Source organism: Furipterus horrens, unplaced genomic scaffold (assembly GCF_987537825.1).
Source record: "Furipterus horrens unplaced genomic scaffold, mFurHor1.1.pri manual_scaffold_13, whole genome shotgun sequence".
NCBI lineage: Eukaryota > Metazoa > Chordata > Mammalia > Chiroptera > Furipteridae > Furipterus > Furipterus horrens.
The window spans coordinates 52,288,048-52,314,737 of record NW_028327183.1 but is presented as its reverse complement, the minus strand read 5'-3'; the positions used below and the strand labels follow the sequence as shown (position 1 = coordinate 52,314,737).

The 26,690-nt window shown below is 45.8% G+C and overlaps 1 protein-coding gene across 1 annotated transcript in view; it reads right to left on the bottom strand.

Annotated features, from left to right (window-relative positions):
* The window catches only part of LOC149995279 (uncharacterized), a 165,027-nt gene that overhangs the window by 32,239 nt on the left and 106,098 nt on the right, over positions 1 to 26,690 (bottom strand). The window lies entirely within an intron of this gene.

The following is a 26,690-nucleotide window of genomic DNA, read 5'->3' as shown; positions in this document are numbered from 1 at the left end:
GAGCTGTTCCAGGACCTCTGCGAGTCACCACTAAAGAAATCAGTGAGTTTATTAAGGCTTGTCAAGATATTGACACTGAACAACATAAAGCCTCTCCTTCGGCAGCTGCAATTAAGGGGGTGCCCAAATATTATAATTGTGGAAAGTCTGACCACTTGCGTAAGGACTGTCAATCTAAATCGAAAGGAGAAGGGAATAACAATAAGCCTCCCTCTAAGAACTGTCCACGTTGCGGCAAGGGCAAACATTGGGAAAGTGAGTGTCGTTCAAAATTTAATAAATATGGCCAGCCTATTCAGAAAAACTTCCAGGAGGGCACCTGCTCCAGCACCCCGAACCCCAATCAGAGCTTTCAGAACAGCAACCAGTATCAGGGAACTCAGGTAAATGCACAGTTTGACCTTCATGCAGCCACCCGTGGGAGTGCAGGACTTGACTTGGTCACCGCCAATGAACTTATCTTAAAGGAACAGGACCAAGTAATTGTAGTTCCCACTGGTGTTTGGGGACCTCTACCCCCGGGAATAGTTGGTTTAATCTTAGGAAGATCCAGTATGACTACCAAAGGCATTTTTGTTCAGCCAGGAGTCACTGACTCCAACTATCAAGGGGAAATAAAGATTATGGTTAAAGCATCTGATTATCAAATTATTCCGGCTCAAACTCATCTCACACAATTACTCCTCCTCTCCCCTACATAATTCCAAAGATTCAAAATGCTACGAGGAGGGAGGGAAGTTTTGGCAGTACAGACATTCCATCGTTTTTCTGGATAGAATCAATTAAATTAAATTAATCAATTCTACAGGTAAGAATAAAAGACAAAACTCTCCACGGTCTCACAGATATGGGAGCTGATATCTCTGTCATTTCAAATCAGTTTTGGCCTTCTGACTGGCCTTTAGCAGACAGCAGTTCTGACTGGCCTTTAGCATACAGCTGGACGTCTGTTACGGGAGTTGCGGGAGTCTCCCAGCCACAAGTTAGTGTGCAGTCTCTCAAATGTTACGGGCCAGAAGGACAGGTAGGAAGAATTCAACTATATTTCTTACCTATGGGGCCGAGATCTCCTCACTCAATGGGGAATGCACATATCCCTGCCGCCTTTTCCTTAGTGGCCACTGCTCATAGAACTATAACACCCCTACCGCTTACTTGGCTCTCCAACACTCCAGTATGGGTCGATCAGTGGCCACTTACAGGAGAGCGATTAGAACAGACTTACTTCTTAAACAACAATTAGAGGCAGGTCATATTGAATCTTCTAAAAGCCCCTGAAATACACCTATTTTTGTTGTGCCCAAAAAACCCTGGTAAATGGAGACTTATTGACGACCTAAGAAAAATTAATGAATCTCTCCAGCCTATGGGCCCCTTGCAACTGGGGATTCCCAATTCAGCTTGCATTCCCAGAAATTGGCCTCTTTTAATCATTGACCTAAAAGACTGTTTTTTTTTACAATTCCCTTAGCAGGAAAAGATAGGGAGCGATTTACATTTTCCCTCCTGACCATTAATAATTCTCAACCCTTACAGCCATTTCAGTGGAAAGTTTTATCTCAGGGAATGCTTAATAGTTCAACTCTGTCAGCATTTTGTCCATATGGCCATCGAGCCGGTGAGAAATCAATTCCCAAAGTCAATTATCTATCATTATATGGATGACATTTTAATTGTGGCTGCCTCACAGGACATATTAGTAAAAACTACATCCTTAGAAATTCTGTAGCTTCTGATGGACTAATAATTGCTCGAGAAATTCAGTATTCAGAGCCTTGGAAATATTTAGGCTATGTTCTTTTTAATAGAATAATTCGTCCTCAAGTCCTTCATATTACTCCTCCCAAGGACTTAACTCTTCATCACCTTCAACAGCTTTTAGGTGCAATCAACTGGGGGCAACCCAGCTTAGTAATATCTACTCAACAGTTAACCCATTTACTTAATACCCTTAAAGGGGACTCTAATCTTAACCTTCCATTAAGTTATCTCCTGAGGCTCTGCAGAAGTAAATGGTAGTAAATCAACATATTCAGCAACAGCAATTAACTAGGATTAACCCACAACTCCCTGTTCAGCTTTCCTGTTTCCCCACTTTAGGCACCCAAATGGGTCTTATAGAACAACTATCACCCAATTTAGCTATGATAGAGTGGCTTTTCCTATCCCATAAGCCACAACACACTATTTCTACCTATATAACTGCGTTGTGCCATCTTATTAAAAAGGGATATGAACGAACACAGCAGTTACTTGGATATGATCCCGCCTTTATTCACATTCCTTTAACTCGGGTTTATTTACAGCAATTAACAGCTCGGTTTCTAGAATTTCAGTATGAGGGCACATCAGAGAAGGAAAACTCTGATTCCAAAAAACCTCCGCTGCCTTGCGGCATACCTCTTCAGGGGAAAGGCTAAGGGAGTAAACCCCGACAGAAAATCCGGAGCCGGAGTCCCTAAGGCGGTTTGACGTTGCAGTCAACACCGGCAACTCCTGCGGCGCACCTGAAGCCAAGCTGTATTGACTCCGTCTTTCCCTTGGATCCTTCAGCTGCGAAGAGAGGGGGGGTCTGCTGCTTGGGCAACAGCAGACCCTCCATATCACCCTGCCCAGGCTCTGTAGCTTCAGCTCTTAAGAAGCTACACCATCGTCTCTCGAGATGGATGGCTGCCGATGATGATGATGATATAGCCGATTTTGTAGAATTAGAAATTAACCTACCCTCAGACAAACTGCTTCAAAACATTCCTTTCCTACAAATCAGGTTAGCAGAAAAAATCAGCCCAACCCCAATAACTAGAGCAAAAACTATATTTCTTGATGGGTCCGGGAAAACAGGACAGGCTGCTATTACCTGGCAGGAAGGCAAAGACTAGAAAAATTTTATCTCCTCAGGACATCCCTCTACTCAAAGGGCTGAGCTTTTTGCTGCAATCATGGCCTTATGGCAATGGCCCCAAGAAGCTTTTAACCTTGTGATTCAGAATATACTGTATCCTACACTTAGACCAGGCACTAATTAAAACTTCTATTGACTCCAGTCTACTTAACCTATTCTTAACCTTACAGTCCCTCCTTGACAAAAGAGAGCATCCTCTTTTTGTTACTCACATCAGGTCTCATTTGGGTTTACCTAGCCCCTTAACAGAAGACAACAATAGGGCAGATGCCTTAGTGTTCTCACTGCTTTTCAGCAGGCCAGGCAACAGCTTCTCATCAGTTTTTTTCATCAAAATAGCCAGGCACTTTGAAAGCAGTTTAATATTCCTCGCTCTCAAGCTAAGCAAATTGTTAAAGAATGTCCTGACTGTCAGGCTCTTACCAAGGCACCTCCATCTACAGGAGTTAACCCTTGAGGACTACGTTCTCAAATAATCTGGCAAACAGGTATCACTCATTATTCTCCTTTTGGAAAATTTAAATACATCCATGTTTCTATTGATACTTATTCTGGTGCTTTACATGCATCTGCTCTAACAGGAGAATCTACTAAAAATATTCAAGCCCATTGGCTTGAGGCCTTTAGCCATTTAGGACAGCCTCACCAAATTAAAACTGATAATGGCCCGGGATACCTTGCCCATTCCACTCAAACCTTCCTTCAGCGTTGGAATATCCAACATAGAACAGGAATACCTTATAATCCAACTGGTCAAGCAATTGTAGAACAAGCTCATCATACTTTCAAAAATCTTAAAAAACAAAAAATGGAGGAGTCAGGAGTCCTCCCCCCAAAATTTGACTATGCTAGCCATGTTTACCTATAATTTTCTAAATTGTGATGACTCACTCTGTACTCCAATTGAAAAGCATTTTCAAATAAAAGAATCAAAACAGTCCTACCCTCTGGTTTTATATCAGGATCCACTAGGAGATGGCTCTTGGCAGGGCCCTGTAGACCTCTTTACATGGGGGAGAGGGTATGCCTGTGTTTCCATCCCTTCCAGCAGAGAATAAAACCTTACCGCGAGTGCAATAAAAACCAAGTTCGCTACCTAGAGGAGGAAACCAACCAGCTGGCAGACCAGATGACCCAGATGACGCTGGACAACCAGAGGAACAGAAACTTACAGCACCACACACGGGTCTGGGCCGCCGGCAGAAGGGGAGGGAGCCTGCCCCAGTGACTGAGGCTGCAGCTGGAATGCCTCCTGATGGGAATAATTCCACAGAGGCTGCAGCCTCAAGGCCTCTGGCTAAGAGCCATCCTGTCCCAGCCCCACGTAATATTTTCATTAAACATGCCCCACCACTTGAGGGGGACATTAAAGCTCTTAACATCTAAGCCGAAAGAATTCTTATTTAAACAAGAGTAGTAGATTCCCCCGAGAACTGATTTCTTGCTTATCTAGCGGTCCTGTCAGCCAATTTGGCTAGAGCCGTGCTCTTAATTGCCATCATACTCTGCTTAGGAGGGCAAGGCCTAGCCACTGAAGTTAATTCCCCTTATATCTATTGGGGTAACATCACTGGTCCACCAATATTTAAGCTACATACCTGGTGGGATGTTGAACCTCCTTTTTCCACTAACGGCACTCAGTGGACTGGAGTATGGATACCCCCTAACGGCTCTTTAGAAGAAAACAAACACTGGATTTTGGTGCCAAATAATACTGTTTATATTACTGAATATTTACCAGCTTGCATTTCTGTTCTTACACTTTGTGCCTTCCTTTAAAAAAACAACTCTACGCTGCAAAGAGCAGCATAAGCATTTCTATCAGCTTTCTATGGTAGCCACAGTTGGTTTACGGACCTATGGGGGAGTTTATCGTATTCTCGACCCTCCCCTGGTTCCTCCTTGTACTCTAGATACTGCCCATAATAATTCGGTCTTTTGGTCTCTCTGCCGAGGACCAAACGCCACTATTGTTTTTCTCTCAGAAGGTCCTTATATAGCAGGGAACTGGGGTGCTAATTGGAAAATGCTAGCTGAAGTTGATTTCAGGGTAATTCCAACACAGCCTCAACGACTATATGCCAGTATGTGGTGGGAAGAACCTGGCACAGGGGCACCTATTATCAGAATTGTTTCTGCCGACCATATTAGCCCCTGGCATTATAGCACCTGGAAAATGGGCTTGCTGTTTATTACTAGAAAGCATTTGTATATAAAAATTACTTGCAACACTGTAGGCTACCAAGGATGCTTCTATCAAAACAACCCTCCACAATAAGATTGGGTCACGGTTTGTATTTCCCATCCCTATCTGTTTCTAGCACCCCAGGGACAGCCCAGGTTTATTATAATAATTCAGCCAAAATTTATTCTCTGAGTGTCCCTGGAGGTTCTATATATGCTAGTTGTCTTACTCATCTTAATGTTACTCAGTTAAATCTTACCACAGTCTATATGGCTAAAGGACAAACCCAAGTATGGGTGCCAGTTAATGTAACTAGGGAGTGGGAGGATCCCAATGGCTTAGTAGCGCTTAACAACGCATTGGCCTCCTTACGAGTCTGACAGTTCATCAGTACCCTAATTACTTTTATTGTCTCTACCATAACTGTAGCAGCTACTGCTGTCATGGCAGCTGCTTCACTCACTGAATCAATTCAAACTGCTCATGCTGTTGATGCTCTCTTAACCAATACCACTTAGAAATGCTCCAGCAGGCCCAGATTGATCAGGAGATCCTGACCTGCCTTTCTGTGGTGGAATCAGCACTTGACTGGATCGGCGAACGCCAGGACGCACTAGTCACTCGCCAGCAGCTAACCTGCGATTCTGAATTCTCCAAGCTGTGTGTTATCCGCCTCCAGTGGAATTCCCGCCAGCACTCCTGGAATGAGATCCAACATTGCCTGAGAGGGGCTTTTTCCACCAATTTAAAAGGACAAATCGATAAACTGCAAGTAGAACTGCACCAGCAGCTGCAGGACATTCAACGCTTGACTAAGCAAGGGGTTTTTCAAACCCTCCGTGATAATCTCAGCTGGCTAAACCCCAAAAATTGGTTTCATGGGTTTAACCTAAGAATTTGACTCCTCAGAGCTGCCGGTTGTTTATTGGTTTTGACAGCACTCTGCATACTTCGTTGCATTTGCAAATTACTTTCCAAGAGTTGTAAAAGGGACCAGCAAGTAGCAAGCTTTATAGGTCTCACTACTAAGACTAATTTAACTAAAAACAAAGTGGAAGGTATGGGAAGTTGGGGTGCTTGGTGGTGGCAAATGCAGCTCAGCCCCAGATTGGTAAACCACTGGTAATATGGTGGCACACAGGACCCACTCCACACATCGGTTTTCCCGTGGGGAACCAGGCCTGTGTATCTATAACAGCTTAAAAGCTTGCTTTCTGCTAAAGGACCCCCTCATCCTGAGCTGAAAACAACAGGTGTTCAGCGTGTAACCTTGAAGCAGTTTCTTAGGGCCTATTCTGGGCTGATTTCTAAGAACAGCATGTGGCTCAACAAGTTATCCTTATCATCCATGCATGTGTAACATTCTTTTCTGTTATATAAAATTATCATATAAGGCAATGATTGGCACAATGATTCACAACTTTCTTGAATGTAATCCACTTAAAGAATCAATAAAAGCCTGTTGAGGCAGGGGCAAACTGCGCTTTCTTCTCTAGAAAGTGGCCAGTTTTGTCCCCTCTTCTTCACAGGATTCTTGCAGTCGCTGTGCATTTATTCACTTCATGCACAGCGCCGTGGACCCGGCTGGTCGGGGCTCTGCAACAACAAACCACACATCCTTCCCTATGAGTTCAGCACAACAGGTGTTGGTACTGCGGCAGGAGAAAAGGGCGGTGCAAACACAGCAGCACTACCAAGGAAAGTAACTACGCAGAAAGGTGGAAAATCAAGCAGGGCTTACAGTCCACATGTGAGGAGAGAGCACCCCTAGAGAACGGGGGGCATGGGAAATGCAAAGCCAACTCCTTAGGGAAGGCAAGAGTGAGGGTCTTACCCAACGATGATATAAGCTCAAAGTTCTCCAGCATCACATCCAGGTACAGGTGTCTCTGAGCTTCATCAGGGAGGCACTAATCTTTCCTGGAGAAGTACAGGGCAACGTCTGCAAAGCTCACACCAACCTGTCAAAATCGAGACAAAATGAAACTACAGCTGTCTGAGAATCATAAACCTACTCCATACACATCTTTCTATCGCTCCACTTCCTCCACGGCTTCCAGGTTCAGTTTCGACACTGGGCCCTAATGCTGGCTCATCACAGGCCCTTTGATTACTGTTATCACCTTCAGCAACAGCAGCTTTTTGGTGGGATGCAGCGGAGGGCAGACAAATGCCATCTAGCCCTTGGGCCATGACGGCAGGGTCCCATCATTCCTGCCAAGCAATGCCACTGAGTCTCCCAGATCATGCCTCCGAGACACGTTCAAATATGAGCTTATGCTTCACCTTCAAGTCCCCACAAAAGGTCCCCAGCACCAGCCGCTCACACTTCCTCTGCTAGTGCACGCCACTGTGGCATGTCTGCCTCCTTCACGTCTTCACACGCCAGGTCCTCTCACTCAGCTGTCACCTTCCTGCTCCATACACAAGTAAATCTGCGCGCTCACCCCAAAACCGGGCGTATGTCATCCAGGGAGTCCTTGATTTGTCCCAGCAGCATCAAGCACAACCCAGGGTTCCGCTGGGTCCCACAGACCGGCAAAGCCCCGATGAGGCTCTGACCGCCTTGTCTGCCTCTGACCTTTGCTTCACAGTCTCCACCCAGAGCCGCACGCGGTTTTCAGGTACAAACAATTCCTGTCCACTTCTGTCTCCCGGGAGCCTTCCTCACGGTCCTCTCCGCGGGGCCTGGGCCGCAGGACGCCCGCACACGGGAAGGTAAGGTTCCGAGAGGGTGAGGCGGGGACGGCGGGACCGGCAGGAGGCGGGCGCAGGCCTGCACTGACCTCTGCCGGGCGTCTCAGCGAGGCCACCAACGGACGCTGTACGACGGGCGGGGAAAGAACGGCAGGAGAGAAGGCCGCCCCAGCATGGCGGCCCCTTTCCCGGCCCTGCGTGGGTCTCCAGGGAGGCGTCGCCCAGCTTCTTACTCCTGCACCTTCCCCGCCCCCGCATCTGCGCCAGCACCCAGCGACCGGGACCTTCTGAGCACGAACTTCGGTGGATTCTGTGTGAAGATAAAATGCCCCCGAGAGCTTACGCCTCGTGCAGGCTGCGACACCGGAAACGGTTTTCGGGGCCATCCACTGGCTGGGCGTGGCCGTATTCCTCGCACGGTATTCTGGGTAATGTGGGTCACAAAGGGGATGATCTGAAGTTCTCTGTCGTCGCTTAGGCAAAAATGACCAACAACGGCTGCTTGGGGAGATGGCAAACGGCACGTCCTCACAGAAGACACATCTTAAAAATGGCTAATGAAAGTTGTCCTCTTTTACTGGTGAAGGGGCTTGTGTCCATATTAACAGAAACATTTTCCGTCAACCCAATACAGTGAGTCATAATAAAAGAGGTATTCCTGTATTACAGAATTTGGAAAATTGTTATTGCACAAATGACTTACTTAAATCATCTCATATATAGGTGAGAAGTATAACACAAGACTGTAGGACACACTTTGATACAAAAAAAGAACTACCATTCATAATATAAATAGTAAATGGGCGTGTACTCTAGTTATAAATAACTTGAACATCAATTAGAGATACATTTTTAAATGTTGGAGAATTGAATTCTGACAGTTATTGGTGTTTTGATAATGTGAAAATGCTATTGGAATTATAGTGAAAAATTTGTCTTTCACAGATATATTTAAGATAGCAGGTGAGATGATTTTTCAGGCATTTTCAATGTCATAAGATGACGAATGTATTTAGAAATCATATTTAGAGTAAATGAAGTCGTAGGCAGCCGTCCGTCTCGAGAGACGATGGTGTAGCTTCTTAAGAGTCTATCTGCACCGCCGAGAATGACTGTGCAGTCCAACTCAGGAGTGACACGGTATCTGTCTCCTCCCATGTTGAATCGACATCTTGTGATGACGCTGGAGTGTCCTCTCCAGTGAAGCTGAAGCTACAGAGCCTGGGCAGGGTGATATGGAGGGTCTGCTGTTGCCCATGCAGCAGACTCCCCCTCTCTTCGCAGCTGAAGGGTCCAAGGGAAAGACGGAGTCAATACAGCTTGGCTTCAGGTGCGCCGCAGGAGTTGCCGGTGTTGACTACAACGTCAAACCGCCTTAGGGACTCCGGCTCCGGATTTTCTGTCGGGGTTTACTCCCTTAGCCTTTCCCCTGAAGAGGTATGCCGCAAGGCAGCGGAGGTTTTTTGGAGTCAGAGTTTTCCTTCTCTGGAGAGTAAATGAAGTATACATTCATAATGAAAGCTCACCTAAGTATAGCTCAGAAACTTTAAAAAAGTCAAATGAAAAATTATAAATATCAAATAATTATGGATATGCATAGGTGTGAATATAAAAAATAAATGTGTAAGAAGCTTTACTTATTATAAAATTCAGAGTAAATACGGCACTGAAAGATAATTAGAAAACATTAAAACTAAGTAATGTAACAGAAGAGTTGAAGAAAATCTAAATACCAGAAATTATAGAAATCATTTCTAAATGAACATACTCTCCAGCACCGTGAAACTGGCACAATAGTCATAGGGGTGGTCTGACACTGTTGGCGAACGCCTGGTGCGGGAAGACGGTACAGCGTTTTCTTGTCCATGGAACATCTTTGCCATTAAATCGAATCTCTTTCTCCACCTTAAATTTGCTCTTAAAATCCTCAAGAGCCACATGCTTGGCAGTCCTGAGAGCTGCTGCTTGTTTCCACAACACCTATCACCTAACAATTTACTGTAACGTGGAATATTTCCATTTTGAATTCTCGGCTACTTCTTCAATAACGCCTTTGAAAAAGCCTGCGTGCGATCACATTTCCTTATTCACTGCTGTATACACACACCTAGTACAGCCTCTGGAGCAATGAGGTAACAACTAAGTGATTATTAAAGCAGTGAAATATAAGTCCACGGTTACTTTAATAATTCTAAAATTTTGTGCTCCCACCTTCCTATGTTTTCCTCACTTTACTTTTTCCCCCCTCAAGTTCGCATAAATGACCAGGACTCACACTTGGTAAAAACAAGAATTTCATGGCAGTCAGGTTTCCGGCATAGCCACAGCTCAAGGAAATTCTCTCACCTTGCAGATCTCAGTGTCCTTTCATTACCACCCATTCAGCCTTTCTGTTCTCAGGCTTCATGGAGTCTTTTGTCTTCTGGCTGTTTCAGTAACGCTCATTGTATAACTCCACTATGCCTTTCTGTAGTTTGCCCAACAATAATGCTCTTTAGAAATAATGTCCAGTCTGCATGCAGACACTCTCAACTGGATTAACAAGTGAAAGAAGGACTTTTTCAGCACGTGGTGAGACCCTCAAATCCAAAATCTTTACCTGAGGTTCCGATGCTCACTTTCAGCACCACTGAACAGGCCAACATTGTAGCCACCTTGGCAATTAATAGCTACTGCATATTCCCAGGTTTATGTGATATTCTTACAAAAATGGACAATATCTCAGAAAATAGGGTAAGAAATGTTATGTGAAGTATTTTGGTGAGTTGCAACACAAATAGAAAAAACCAGATGGGATATATTTCGAGGAACAAAAAGGCATGGAGCACTCCATTTGCTTTACGGATGCCCAACAGATTGCCCCCATGTTTCCCCTACACCCCTCTATAGAGTATTCTTGTTCTTTTCACTGAGCAAACACACTGCGCCTCCTGATGTTCACTCTAACATCTTCTGCCCATCAAGAAAAGAGGATGATGACTGTGTGTTTTACTGTTTCAGTGACCTTAGGTTCAGTGAACGTTAGTGTATTTAGCAATTAATTGATAGGTATTTTTGATTTCCGAGCATGAGTTAAAAATGGAATCCATAAGATTATTTTACCTAGATGTTTTTGACGAAGGTGGGTGTTAAAACTTCCTATTGGGCCCTTGTTTTATGCCTCACTAGGTTAGACATAGTCCTGCCAACTTAGGTTGCCGGTTAAATTGCTGGTCAAAACACATGCCTGGATTGTGAGCAAGGTCTCTGGTTGGGGTGTGGTGAGGCAGCTGATCGATGTTTCTTTCACATCAATGTTTCTCTCCCTCTCTTTCTCCCTCTGTGCCCCCTCACTAAAAGTAAATAAAATCCTTAAAAAAGAAACTTCCTACTGGATATATTTAAGGAAGAAACTTAATAAAAAGGCCAAAAAAATATTGTGAAATACAAAATTGCAACACAATGAGGCAAGTAAAGCTTCTCAAACGGAAAAAAATGAAAATGTTTGCATTCAATGAGGGAAGTTTGAACTGTGCCTGAAACTGACCTGATACCAGGTCTATGCTTAGGAAACTTTAGCTGTGCCCATTGTTATTCTTCTCTTAAAAATGACCTACAATTATTTTTCTTCTATAGATTATATCCTGAAAAATATATTTGTCTCTTTGTTAACTGTTATCTGGAATAAAAATCTCAGTTGTAGCCAAAGTGTGCTGGGCCCTGGGTCAGTTTGTGTAAAAAACAAAAATCCAACGTGTTTTAACACAAAGTTCCCTTCTGCAGACAAAATAGGCTGCAAAGGACATAGGATTAGAATATGGTCTGGCCTGCAGAAAAGACATGGTGAGCGCCACTGTCTCCTACAGCCTCTCTGGACTTAAGAGGACAGAATAACATCGCCTGTGGGGCCTGTGTGTGGAGCAGAGGTGAGCACTCACCAATGACATGGGAATGCAGCAGGTATTCAGGATCTTCTGAATATGAAGTTCCAAAATCAGAAGCTGACGACCCCTGTCCTGCAGTGTAAATGTCAGAACCATGTACCAACACTATAAGGGACAAATTCACCTCAGTAGATGAAATCACAGCCTGTCACCAAAAAGGTGAGCAAAGGTGTAGAGACCCAGTCCGAATTACTCAGGTCTCCTGAGCGTCAAACTCTGTGCTGGGACCAAAGGAAAGTCAAATATAGCTCAGGCTCAAAGAAGCTTTTTCTGAAAAATCCACTGGAGCTGACTGATGTTGACCTTCCAGTGGAAATGGAGGTAAAGAAGGTAAGTGCGAAGAAAACAAAACGCATCTGTCAAAATGAGGCAGGCAACAGATGAAGAACCTGACAGATGAACAAATAAGAAACCTGTCAGAGGCTCGGTTCAGGGCCATTGTTATCAGGTGGCTTACAGAATTAACAAAAGATCTGGAAAAAGATGAGAAAGAATTGAAAAACGCTCATACTGAAAGGAACAAAACCACATACGAGACAGATGGTAAGGAAATAAAATCCAGAGTTCAAATCAACAAACCAGAACATAGAGAAGGAACAAACTGTCAACCAGTGCAGAGAGAGGAAATGGGAAGCAAGGAAAATGATGAGAGGATCAGAAACCTCTGGGACAGCTATAAGAGATCCAACATATGGGTGATCGGATTGCCAGAGGGCGAAGAAGAAGAACTAGAAATTGAAAAATTAAGTGAAAATATAATAAAGCAGAACTTCCCAAACTTGGGGAAGGAAATAGACTTATAGATCCAGGAAGCACAGAGAGTTCCAAAACAACTGGACCCAGGGAGAACCATTCCAAGACACATTATAATCAAAATGTCAAAAGTTAAAGATAAAGAGAGAATCTTAAAAGCAGCAAGAGAGAAGAAAAGAATCATGTACAAAGGGGTCCCAATTAGACTATCAGCTGACTTCTCAAGGGAGACCCTGCAGGCAAGAAGGGACTGGCAAGAAATATTCAAAGTAATGAAAATCCAAAACCTACAACCACGAATACTCTATCCAGCGAAGCTGTCATTCAGAATAGAAGGGCAGAGAAAGTGTTTCCAGGACAAAATAAAACTTTAAGAGTTCATTAGATCGAACCCACTGTTATATGAGATGTTAAAAGGACTGGTTTAGAAAAAAGGAGGATCAAAACTATGAACACTAAAATGAAAACTGCATCACAAGAAACAACAACAGAAGCTAGGGAATTGAAACAAAGGCAAACTAAATAGGCAATGAGAGTGGAAAAAGAACTATAGGTATGGGGAGCATATTGGGGGGAAGTCAGCAGGGAAGGGGAAGGGGGAGAGGGAGGGAGATGGTATAGGAATTAAGAAACATCGTAGGAGGGAATGGAATAGACAGAGGTTGAGAATAACTATATGCACAACCAATGGACATGGACTAAAAGGGGGGGACAAGGAGAGGGAGGGGGGCCACTGGGTGGAGGGGAGCAGAGGGAAGGGAAATTGGAACAAATGTAACACTGTAATCAATAAAACATTTAAAAAAAAAAAAGCATAAGAGGAGATGTGAGTGGGAGAACATAAATATCCCTTCCACTCATCTTCCTGACCACCAATATTCTTCCCCAGAGACAGCCTCTGTAAACACCTTTTTGTATTTAAATATATAATTTGCATTAACAAACACATATGTGTATCTGTGTGTATGCATTTTCTTCCCTTTTTTACAAAAAAAAAGAAAAAAAAAAAAAGGTAAGTGCTCTGACGTTTTGCAAAAACAGAGGGAGAATCATAATCACACCAAAGGATACAGAAGCTTCAGCCATGCCTTCCTGGTCCTCACAGTGTACCTGCCCCAGTAGGGCTTCATATTAGTGACAGAGATTGTGTCTGGCTCTGGAGCCCAAATACTGCGTTAAAATCTGGCCTCATGAATTTGACACTGGTCTGTTCAATAAACTTGGAAAATCTAGTCCATTTCTTTAATCCGTGATGTTTCCAGTAATTCGAGATCATTATAGTTTCTACTACCCAGGTTGTTATGAGATTTAAAGAGAAAATGTACAAAGTGCTAACCCTGGAATCCTGGCACCACAAGTACTTTGTTACCTCCATTCATCTTCAAAGGCCAAGGTAAGTGTCATCTTCATCTGCACGTCAAATTCAGCCAACTTGGATTAAGAAAGCTCTAGCTGGGCACCCGCAGGTCACCTGGTTGGGAACCCACACTGAGGGCTCAGTGTTCACAGCACCTGCCTACCTACAGGTGAGTCAGCAGCTTCTTTAAAAGCCCAATTTCTTTCACTAACGCACACCCACAAAAAACCTGCTTGTGGACATCAGTGGAGTGAACTGGGCCTGGCCTGGGAATGTCTCTGAAGGCAGAAGTGGGAGCTGCCCCGGCCCAGGCAGGATGGAGACACAGCTGCTGTTCTGCGAAAGGGCCCCTGAGCATTTCACCTTCTGCAGCAGCTCGGGAAGGCAGACACGCCTTATACCCATTTACAGAGAGGAAAACTGATGCTCAGTCCGTAAGACAGAGTGTCCCAAGGACATTCGGGAATCTGGGATTCAGATCCGGGGTGCCTGACCCAGGGCACCTCAAGTCTGATCAATGATCTTCTATTTCTCTCTGCACCAGGCTTTTGGACTCCAAAACACCCTGCCCACCCTGATGCCACCTGGTCTCCTTGAGTCCTGTTCCAACGCAAAAAACCCAAAATGGGAATCCAGAAAAATGAAATAACACTAGAGAGCAAAAGCTTATTTATTATCAAATGACTAGACTTTTGAAAACAATAAACTATCAATAGTCAAAGTTAAAATGAAGTGTCAATTTCATTGTGCATAAAATAAAGTATAAAAGAACAATATCATTACAGTACAAAAAAACATTTAATAAAGTAAAAAAGGCAAAAAATGAGTGCAATTTCAACATGGGTCTTTGTTAATTCTCTTGTAGTGGCCAGCAGACCCCCGAGCCACCCCCCAATCAACTTTGCCTTTAACCTAGATTTTTCTCTGAGCTCTCTTTGTACAGTGTTTCCTGCATTTAATTGAACCTGGGATTGCACAACGAACGAACTCGGGCCGGTGAAACCAACTTCCTGGAGCATGCTGACCACATCTTCTGACTGCAACAGACTTGCTGACTTGCTCAGACCCTCTCCTCATCCCTTCCCCATTTTTCCCCTTTTTCCCCATGAGTATAAAAACTCTGCCTTAAGCCCCATATAGCGTCAGTGCTTTGTTGGAGACTTATTTCTGGGTCTCTGCCCGATCGCTGGCAATAAAACCTCTAGCTTGCCCTATGCATTGTCCGAGTGGTTAATTCTCGCTGAATCTGCCGTAACATTTGGAGGCCCCAGCGAGATATCCCACTCCAGGATACAGTGCCATCTTCGGCAGACCCCCTGGGGACTCGGTGGACCCTGTGCGGTCCTCCGAATGGTGACGAGACTGTGGCCACACGCTCTGAATTTTGAGCATCCCTCATGTCTTCGTGGGTTGTATGGGGCCACGGTTTCCTCTGGCGGCCCAGTATAGGGGACAGCAATGGTGGATGTCCAGTCTCGACGGACAGGTAAGGGCGCAGGGGTAGGTGTCTCTTTTGGACGTCTATCATCAGTGGGCAAGATGCCCCTTCGGCACCTGGACACAGGGTCGGGTTTAGTTTCCCCCTAGTGGAACTTTGATTGGTCTGAAATAGGCCATTTAATTATTGTGCTCTTTGGAATTTGGATCTGGCCTGATCACCTGTCAGTCAACACAGAACATCCCAGGGCATAAGCCCGGACTAGGGAGAAACCCAGGGAGGGAATGTGTTAACCTCTGTGTGCGTGTGAGTGAAAGTGGGACGCCAGTTGGCTTGCCTCTGGTTCTCCAATCTGTGGCTCCACGGGCCTGAGCCTACAAAGTCCGAGTGGGCCCCAACCTACGATTCCTCAGTTTGTCATACAGCATAACTGCTGGCTCTAACCCGGATTTTACGCGGGCAGTCTTAGCTAAGATGGACTCAAGTCCTCATGAGAGGAGAGGCTAGGCGGGCATCAGTGTGGCTTCCTCTGCGAAGCACCCTTCCTTTGTCTGCGCCGTCCTTGAGTGGCTTTTTAGGCATCCTTGTGTTTCAAGTCATTTGTATTGTTAGGACCATATTTTTAGTCACAATGGGAGGCTGTCAAGAGTGAGACTAAAGCTACAGTCTGGGACTGTATGTTAAAGAATTTCTCTAAGGGTTTCAATCACCGGGGAGAGGGTGATGCCCCAATGAACCAGGCACCTTGAGGACTGTATGTGAATTAGAATGGCCAGCTTTTAGCATCGGATGGCCCTCAGAGGGAACTCTGGATGTACCCACCGTTAGCTGAGTCTAGTGGGTGATTTTTGGAAACCCTGGGCACCCAGATCAGAGTGATTATATCCGTAGGTGGCTCGAACTTGCAGAGGCACCTCCCTCTTGGCTTTGACAGTGCATCGGGTCCAAGATCCGTCGCGTTCTGCTAACCAGACAAACTCCCAATAAGGTTCAGGCTCCTCAACTGACTCCCCTGCCCTCAGCCCCTGATGATGACAAGCACCTCCTTCAGCCTCTCCCTTACGCCACCACCTTGGGTGAGGAGGGGGACCAGCCTTCCCAGCCTTCCCCTTCTGTTCCAGATTCAACTCAGGACTCTCTCCCCCCACCGGCTTCCCACCTCAGATCCAGGCAGCTAATTTGGGACCCAGCCAGGGGTCCCGGTGAGGCCCAACCAGCAGTCCCCATCCTCCCGCTGTGGGAGGTTGTTAACCCTGGCCCAGGTGGTCTGAGAACCACCTTTGTATATGTCCCCTTCACTACTAGTGACCTCTATAATTGGAGAGCTCAAAATCCCCCTTTCTCGGAGCAACCCCATGCTCTTACTGGTCTTTTTGAGTCTGTTGGTCACACTGCCCGACCTGGGATGACTGTCAGCAACTTCTCCTGACCCTTTTTTTGGTGGAGTAAAGGGAGCTGATGCTGAAGGCTGCTAGTGAGGATGTGAAGAGCCCAAGCTGTAGGGACTGAACAGGAAAAGGAGGTAGCCGTTAGAGAAGTTCTGCCTGATCTGCCCCCTGGCTGGGATCCCAACACTCAGGCTGGGATGGATGCCTTCCGGGCTCATCACCAGGCCCTTCTCCAGGGCATGATCAAGGCAGCCAAAAACCCACCAGCATGAATAAAGTCTCGGAGATCATTCAGGGCTCAACGGAGAGTCCCACTGCGTTCCTCGAACAACTCCGAGAGGCATAGCACATGTATACGCCTTTTGACCCTGAGGCCTCTGAGAATGCCTGCCTCATCAACATGACCTTTGATACCCAGGCTACTGCTGATATACGAAGAAAATTACAGAAGTTAGGGGGATTTGGGGGGCATGAATATGGCCCAGCTCCTCGAGGTTGCAACCAAGGTCTAGCTCAATCAAGATGGGGCTGATAAAAAGAGAGAGATTGCGAAGGAGAAGAGACAGGCTCAGGTGCTTGCTGCTGTTCTCCGAGAAACCTCGGATTCTCAGCCGCCCGATGCCCAGAAGAAAAATAAAGGCAAGGAAAATGGAAACAGAAAAAGCCTAGCTTCTGATCAGTCTGCATATTTTAAGGCAAAGGGACATTGGGAAAAATGAGTGTCCAAAGCGAAAGAAAAAGTCCTCCCCAAAGGTTATGGCTGCAGTGGACGTGGACTCGGATTGAAGGGGCCAGGCGTTCCCTCTTTCTATGCCCCCAGGAGCCCATGGTAACTCTAAATATTGGGGGCCGCCCTATGACTTTCTTAGTTGATATAGGGGCAGAAATTTCGGTGGCCACCTCTCCGGTCAGACCTGCCACTACAAAACGCATCAAGATTCAAGGGGCCACTGGGAGCGTAGCTGAGTACTCTTACTGTGCCTCTCACAAAGTCCAGTTAAAAAAAGCCACCACCACCCACTCGTTCTTGCTGCCCCTGATTGCCCTTTTCCTTTGCTCGGACAGGATGTCCTCTGGAAGCTCAGAGCTCACATCTCCTTCTCTCCAGAGGGCACTGAGCTATAGGTGCACCCTCGGATGGTTTTAGCAGTTACTCTCCCCATCGAGGAAGAATATAGTCTCCTCGAATCACCCAAGTCACTGCAAAAATCTATTCCAGAAGACTTGGTGCAAGCCTTTCCTGGGGTGTGGGCAGAGAACAATCCGCCTGGTTTAGCTGCCCATATACCACCTGTCATGGTCCAGTTACAGAGCAACGCCATGCCTGTTCCTCTCCAGCAATATCCGATCTCCCAGGAAGCTCGGCTAGGGATTAAGCCCCATATAGACTGACTTCTCCGAGAAGGGATCCTCAGGGGGTGTCAGTCAGCTTGGAATACTCCCTTTCCGCCTGTCCGGAAGCCGGGGACTAATGATTACAGGCCAGTGCAGGACCTGAGGGGGGTAAATGCTGTTGTTGAAACCACCCACCCAACAGTGCCAAACCCCTACACCCTCTTAAGCCTGCTGTCACCTGATAGGATATGGTATACTACTCTAGATCTAAAATATGCCTTCTTCTGCATCCTGTTGCACCCCCAGTCCCAAGACATCTTTGCCTTTGAACGGGAAAATCCAGAGACTAATCGTAAGCAACAGCTTAAGTGGACTCAATTGCCCCAGGGGTTCAAGAACTCCCCCACACTGTTTGGGGAGGCCCTGGGATAGGACCTCAGTCCCTTTTCAGAGGCTAATCCTCATCTAACTCTCCTCCAATATGCAGATGATCTGTTACTGGCTGCACAGACTAAGAAAAATTGCAGAGAAGGAACGGTCAGTTTATTAGCCTTACTTGAGTCGCACAGCGCAAGGCCCAAATATGTCAGCAAAAGGTGAAGTTCCTCGGATTCATTCTTTCCGAGGATATCAGAAGGCTGTCGGCAGAAAGGAAGGGGGTCATTACGCGGATCCCACGCCCAGGACAAAGAAGGAAGTCCATGAATTTCTGGGAACGGCCGGATTCTGCCACCTATGGGTCCCCAACTTTGCAGCTATTGCTAAGCCCCTCCATGAGGCAACTCGAAATCCCAGCTCCCCATTGGAGTGGGGATAAAAGGAGACAATTTTCCAGAAATTGAAGGAAAAATTAACCCAGCCTCCAGCCTTAGCCCTGCCAGACATAACTAAACCCTTTAAGCTCTATGTCCACGAAAAAAAGGGAATGGCAAGAGGGGTCCTCACCCAGATGTCAGGCCCCTGGCGGAGGCCGGTTGCATATCTTTCTAAAAAAAGCTGGATGCACTTTCCCAGGGATGGCCTTCGTGTCTCTGGAAAACAGCGGTGACCGCTCTGCTTGTCAAGGAGGCTGACAAGCTCACCTTAGGACAGGACCTCACGGTGAGTGTCCCTCATGCAGTAAAAACTCTTCTTCGGGGAACGGGGACAAGTGGCTCACAGGCAGTCGCCTCACACATTATCAAGTCACCCTGCCTGAAGACCCCCGACTGCGCCTACAAGCTGTGAGAGCTTAAACACGGCCTCTCTGCTCCCGGTCGAGGAAGGGACTCCAGAACATGACTGTGAGGAAACAATAGACCAGGTATGTACCTCTCGGCCGGGCCTGAAAGATGTCCCACTGCAGGACCCCAATGAGGTCCTATTCACGGACGGAAGCAGCTTCGTCAAGGATGGCATCCGCTATGCAGGAGCAGCGGCAGTCACCCTGGACGGAACTGTGCTGAATTAGTTGCCCTCGCCTGGGCTCTAGAGGAGGCAACAAACAAGAGTCACAATCTACACAGACTCCCGCTATGCCTTTGCGACGCTGCATGCCCACGGAGCCATCTACACAGAAAGAGGCTTGCTGACCTCAGAGGGAAAAGCCATTAAAAATGCTGAAGAGATTCTAGCCCTACTGCACGCTGTGTGGAGACCAGCACAGGTAGCGGTAGTCCACTGCAAGGGCCACCAAAAGGGAAACAGTGACACAGAAGCTGGAAACCGGCTAGCAGACCAAGCTGCCAAGGAGGCAGCCTTAAAAGGAAAACGACAGGTTCCTGCGGGCCCCATCTCCCCTGTACTAGTAATTGCCTCCGAGCCCCCACACTACTCCCAAGCAGAGAGGGGCTGGGCCCAGGCTGAGGCGGCTCACGAGAAGGATGGCTGGCTGATCCTCCCGGACGGAAAGATTTTTGTTCCGAATCCTGTAGGCCTTCAGTTAGCTATTGAACTGCACCAAACTTCCCACTTTGGTAAAGGGGCCCTGGCTGCTTCTCTGGGAAAGGAATATTATATCCCAAACCTTTGGGCTATCTGTGCCTCTGCTGCTAAGCACTATAAGTCATGCCTGAAAAACAACCCCAAGGCAGGCAAGTCCCAGCCAATTCGCCAGCAAGGTACATCCCTGTTTGAAGACATCGAGGTAGACTTTACAGAAGTCAGTCCAGCACCGGGAGGCTGCAACTATCTCTTACTCCTAGCTTGCACTTACTTGGGGTGGACTGAGGCAGTCCCGATCTGCACGGAAAAGGTCTGAGAAGTAGCAAAGACTCTTAAATCTAGTCATCCCTCGCTACAGCATGCCTCTCAGCATCGGACCTGACAACAGCCCGGCTTTCACAGTGGAGATTGCTCAGGCAGTGGCCCATGCGCTCCACGTTAAATGGAACCTCCACGCAGCCTACCTCAGAGCGCAGGCAAAGTGGAGTGCATGAATCGGACCCTTAAACAAACTCTCTATAAATTTCATCAAGAAACTGGGGCTCCATGGACAGAACTCTTGGCCCTCGCGTTGTTCCGGGCCAGATGTACTCCGTATTCAGACGGGCTAACTCCATTTGAAATTGTATATGGGAGACCACCCCCACTCACATTTCAAGTTGGGGACCTAGAAGTTAAAGGGAAATTGTCCTTAGTTAGACAATTGCGGACACTCCAGAAAACCCTGGCAGCCATTCAGAAACAGGTCCTAGAACGCCACCCTATCCCCATAGTTACACCCATGCATCCCCATAAGCCAGGGGATCAAGTTTTAGTCAAAGTATGGAAAAGACAGACTTAGGGCCAATGTGGGAGGGACCATTCACTGTTGTCCTTACTACCCCTACAGCTTTGAAGGTGTTGGGTGTAGCAGCCTGGGTACATCACTCTCGAGTAAAAACCTATTCCCTTTCAGACCTGGAACGCTTGCTAGGGGGCCCTGACTCAGACCCTGCAGACAAACCCAGCCCAGAGCAGCCTCCCTGCTCACAGCTACTTAAATCACAATGACTCAGCAGTGACCCACAGACTACCTAATCATGTGGAATGTCACTATTGTCCTTTTTGCCATAATGCTAGGCGCAGTCGCCCCGGAGGACTGGAATCTTCGGGAGAGAGTAACCTTTGGCTTTCTGTACATCTGTGTATGGGTACTCCTTGAATTAATTCATTGTTTTCTGTAAAGGGCCAGGCAGCTGTCATGGATCCCAGGCAGAGGTTTGCAGCTTCTTCCTCTTCTTCATCTTTCCCGCTGTCATTGGGGCCCAATCACTGCTATTCAGTCTGTATCGAACTGATTCGGGCCAACTGTTCAGCTTGGCATGGTGGAATTCCACCGTGGCAAAGGTCCGACTCCCCCTTGATATGGGAAAGCTTTTCCCCACCTCTGTGACTAAATAACTCGATTATGCAGGAGGACTCTACTTTTGCTCCCTTAAGGCACCCAGTGAACATTGCTCAGACATTGCTCAATACTACTGCCCATATTGGAGCTGTGAAGACATTGGCTTTTATGCCAGAAATAAATTCTGGAAAAATAGTCAGCGATTCCTCCAATTGACCCAGAACTAAGTTCAGTTACTACCTATTACAAATCCATTAGACTCTCGATGGAGGGGCACTGGACACATCTGGGGTCTCAGCGTTTTCCGTGCTAGGTATGGTGCCGGTCCCAATCCAGAAACTTTTATTACCATTCGGGCTCAGGCCCCAATCCTGCGGCACTGCTTCCCCCAGATTTCCAGTGTGCAAAACCATGAACTTGAGGAGCTAGAACAAGGTCCAGGACACAACTATAGTCCCAAGGCTATTCCCTTTGTCACCAACCCGGACCTCTCACCAGAGAAATCAGCCCCTAAGAATGAGCCCCCCCAGATTTTGGGAGACAGTTGTGGCAACCCACAAAGCCCTTAATATAAGCCAACGTGAAATAGCTAACTGCTGGTTATGCTTCCAGCCAAGACCGCCCTTCTATACAGCAGTAGGATCCCCAGCTGTCCCAACCATCACCCAGTGTAAAGGAGTTGACACTATTTCCCTCATCCTAATTGAGGAAATCTTTGGAAACGGGACTTGTATTAAGGGCTCAACCACAAAGGCCACCCCAGGGACTTTCACTGTTGCGGCTTGCTCTCAAATAATCCAGTTCTCTGGTGGCTATCTTCAGGCCCCAAGTAGGACGAGGTTCGTCTGCCTGACCAGCATCACCTCCTGCCTGTTCGAGAGAGACCTGACTGAAGGACCCTGTATATTAGCCCAAATAGTTCCCCGAGTTCCTGTTTATAATGGACAAGAAGGCAGCCTACTCCTTCATCCCCGAGACATTGCGAGTACGGAGAGCTGTGCCCATCCTCCCCATCCTAGCTGGCGCTACCTTAGCCAGATCCCTCACTACAGGGGCAGCAAGTCTTGTAACTAGCCAAGCCAGACTTGCAGCCCTTTCCACCGTGGTTGATCAGGACCTATTAGTTTTACATAAGACTATTGGAAAGCTTACGGATCAAATAGAATCCCTCGCAAAAGTAGTCCTCCAAAACAGGAGAGGGTTAGACCTCCTCCTCATAAAGCAAGGGGGGGGGGGTACGTACAGCCTTAGAGGATAGTTGTTTTTATGCTAATCGCACAGGCGTCATTAAAAGTACCTTACAAACTGTAAAAAATCGCATAAAAGCAAAGGAAACATGATCATCAAAAAAACTCTTCCTGGTATCAGAATATATTCAATTGAAGCCCCTGGTTCACTACCCTAGTGACAGGTCTCATTGGACCCCTAATTCTTCTCCTCCTTACAGTCACCATCCTTCCCTGCATCCTGTGCACCATCATCCAGCGCTTGAGAGCTAGCATAACAGATACCCAGCTCCTTATCTTAACAAGGCCCGGGGGTAAGGGAGACTAAGCTGCTTTAATATACCCCTTAGTCTGCCCAATAAGTTAGACTAGGGCCTAGAGGGGGGGAATATGTAGTGGCCAGCAGACCCCCGAGCCACCCCGCAATCAGCTTTGCCTTTAACCTAGATTTTTCTCTGAGCTCTCTTGTGCAGTGTTTCCTGCATTTAATTGAACCTGGGATTGCACAACGAACGAACTCGGGCCAGGCGAAACCAACTTCCTGGAGCATGCTGACCACATCTCCTGACCGTAACAGACTTGTTGACTTACTCAGACCCTCTCCTCATCCCTTCCCCCCTTTTCCCTTTTTAACCCATGAGTATAAAAACCCTGCCTTAAGTCCCATACGGCGTCGGTGCTTTGCTTGAGACTTGTTTCTGGGTCTCTGCCCGACCCCGGCAATAAAACCTCTTGCTTGCCCTATCCATTGTCTCCGAGTGATTAATTCTCGCTGAATCTGCCGTAACACTGCCTCTTTTTATAGAAACTGCCAACACTTGTGTCAGAACACAGGCGCAGCCCTGACGAGTGTGGCTCAGTGGATTGAGCACCAGCCTGCGAACCAAAGGGTCATCGGTTCAATTCCCAGTCAGGGTACATGCCTGGGTTGCGGGCCAGGTCCCCAGTTGGGGGTGCGCAAGAGGCAACCACACATTGATGGTTCTCTCCCTCTCTTTCTCCCTCCCTTCCCCTCTCTCTAAAAATAATAAAATCTTAAAATAAAATAAGTGGAACAACAAATGATGGCCCCCCCTTTAAAAAAACAAAAACATAGGCACAATTTAATAAAGACAGAAACAGTCAATATGAATCTGAGGAAAAGCTCACCATGAATCCTTAGAAAGATACAATCAAACAACAGTGAGGTAGAATTATAATGAAAAATAAAAGGATAAATAAAAAAGGACTGACCGACCAAATACCTTCTAGGATGTGGTGAAACAACCCCTCACAGTGGCTGGAAGAATGGAAAAAGGTACAATTTATTTTGAGCACAAATTGCTAATCTCTGTAAGGTTAACATTCACCTACCCAACGACTCAAGACTATGCAATGAGTTATTGACAAAGGGAAATGAAACGTATGTTCAAAGAATTATACACAAATATTTATACCAGCTTTGGTGTCATAAATTAGAATTAAGAAAACTGAATGGATAAAATCACAGGGCTATCTTCAAAGACAAGAACATTTCTTAGCAAAACAGATGAGCTACTAAAATGTCATTAATGAGTCTCCAAATATATATGCAATGTTAATGGAGGCAGAGAAATGACTGTTACTGTCATTATTTTAAATTAAGAAATTGCAAATTTATCTATTACAATGTAATCTAAGTCAATGCTTGCAGAGCTGTGAAGGGGTGGGAGAGATTAAAATGGCCATGAAGTAAATTCCTAGTGAGTGTCAGTCAGTATTATGACAATGGTGGTGATTCTGTGTCATGTATGAGTAAAGACTAATCAAATATTATACCTGAAACATGATGCCTACTAATTGAAGCTTTATAAAAATGGGACAAGGTTTTAATATTAATATGTCCAACTCATTTTGCAAATAGGCTTAGCAACTCTGTATTCAATCCACATTCTCATGCACTCTGGATGAGACGTTGCCCAGGGACAGCAAATATAGCCAACGATAAAAACTCACTGAAACTGCCCTGGTGGGTGTGGCTCAGTGGAACTAGCGCTGGCCCGTGAGCTGAAAGGTTGCCAGTTTGATTCCTGGTCACAGCACATGTCTGAGTTGCAGGCCACATCCCCAGGTGTAAGAGACAACATGGATTTATCTCTCTCACACACGTTAATACTTCTCTCGGTCTTCCTCCCTCCTTACCTCTCTCTCTAAAAATAAAATTTAAAAATCTTAAGGAAAAAACCTGACTGAAATCAACAGCACTACTGGCAGGGTCAAAACAACATCCCTCAACTGTAGGTACACTTTTATTTTTCTTTCTACCAGGGACCAATAGCTCTAATAAGAACGTCTGAGAGGCCACAGAAATGCGTTTTTAGAAAATATTATTCATTTTAGAGAGAGAGAGAGAGAGAAATCTGGATTTCTTCTTCCAGTGATATGTGCATTAATTTCTTGCTTCATGTATGTGCCTTGACCAGATATTGAAATCAGAACCTTGGCACATCAGGAGATGATACTCTAACTGAGCTAACTGGCCACACACCTAAAACCTCTTCATTATATTCAAGGACAATGACTGAATCAACAGAAGATAAATATTCCTGTAGATCCTGCAGTTGTGTACACACCGATCCTGCAGTCTCTTTCTCAAAAACATTTCTGGATGCACGCTCGCAGAAGTGCTACAACTAGTGACCATCACTCACAGAATTGCAGACATAATGGCACAGAGCCGACCAGGGCTGGAGATTCCCTCCAATAGTATTGGGCTCGTTTACAAATATGGAAGAAAACTCATGCTGTTCCCATGTGTACTTGAGGTTGTCATAGCTACCTGCTCTACAGCACTGAGGCTTCTCATGAGAATGAGAGCCCACGATCCTGACTAGGTGGATAGGAGCAGGAATGTAAGTTTGAGAAAAACTGCTGAGTTCCTTTCTGCACCAAACTGTCCCCAGGGAACACAAAGTTTGGGACAAACATGAAAGTTGTTCATATCTTTACACTTGCAGGGCTCAAAACTGTTTATCAACCATCCAAAGCAATAAATACAGTACCTAATATTATGGGAGAGTTAGGATAAAGGCCCCCATTATTTTATAAATAAAAATTAGATTAGCCAGGCACTTCTTGCACTGGTGATTTGGACACTCAAAAATTATCTCTGGTATGCAAAAAAAGCATGTCACCGAAATAGGCAGTCCTTCTACAAGCTGACAGCTGAACTTAGATGACGTTCTCTGGACCAACTTGGAGTAAAATCAATTCCACAACTAGTGAGAGGGCAAGAATCAAGACCTAAAAAGTTAGCTATTCCTAATTTTCTCCAACAAATCAGAGAACAGTAACCTTCTGTGAGCACAGTATACTGATGTCTACTGCAATCCCTGAAAATCTCATAGGTGGTGCAGGTGAAATTCATTCAGCAACAGAAATATGCAGCAAGTTGGATCTGAAAAAAGACCTAGACATATAAAAATAGTTCAACATGGAACCCAAAACCCATTTAAAAATGTTTCATGGGGAATCTCCCTAGAGCTGACATTTAGCTGTATGAAATTTGATTTAGACAAACAATGCTTCAAAGAGTTACCTACTACTCTTTAAAACATGCCAAACAAACAAACAAAAAAAGCCTTCTACATTTCTTACACATCTACGACCTTTAGCCCATGGACATTCTAATCTATGGAGGATGGGTAGAATTTTGGATAAACAATTTCCCTCATTAACTGCACTTACAAGGCCTTTCTCTTGTGTGAAATTTGTTGATGATAAAGAAGGCCACTGCTACCGCGATAGGACTTCCCACATTCACTGCACTCATAAGGCCTTTCCCTAGTATGAACTCTGCGATGTACATAAAGGTAATATTTCCTGGTAAAAGATTTCCCACATTCACTGCATTCATAAGGTCTTTCCCCTGTATGAATTCTCTGATGTACATGAAGGTAATGGCCAGTGGTAAAAGACTTTCCACACTCACTGCACTCATACGGCTTTTCACCTATGTGAAGTCTCTGATGTACATAAAGGCAGCCGTTTGTGGTAAAAGATTGCCCACATTCACTGCACTCATAAGGCCTTTCATCTGTAAGCAATCTCTGATGATAACGAAGGCCAGTCCTGCTGTGATAAGATTTCCCACATTCACTGCAATGATAGAGTCTTTGTCCAGTGCGAACACGCTGATAACTAAAAGTCGAAATTCTGGTA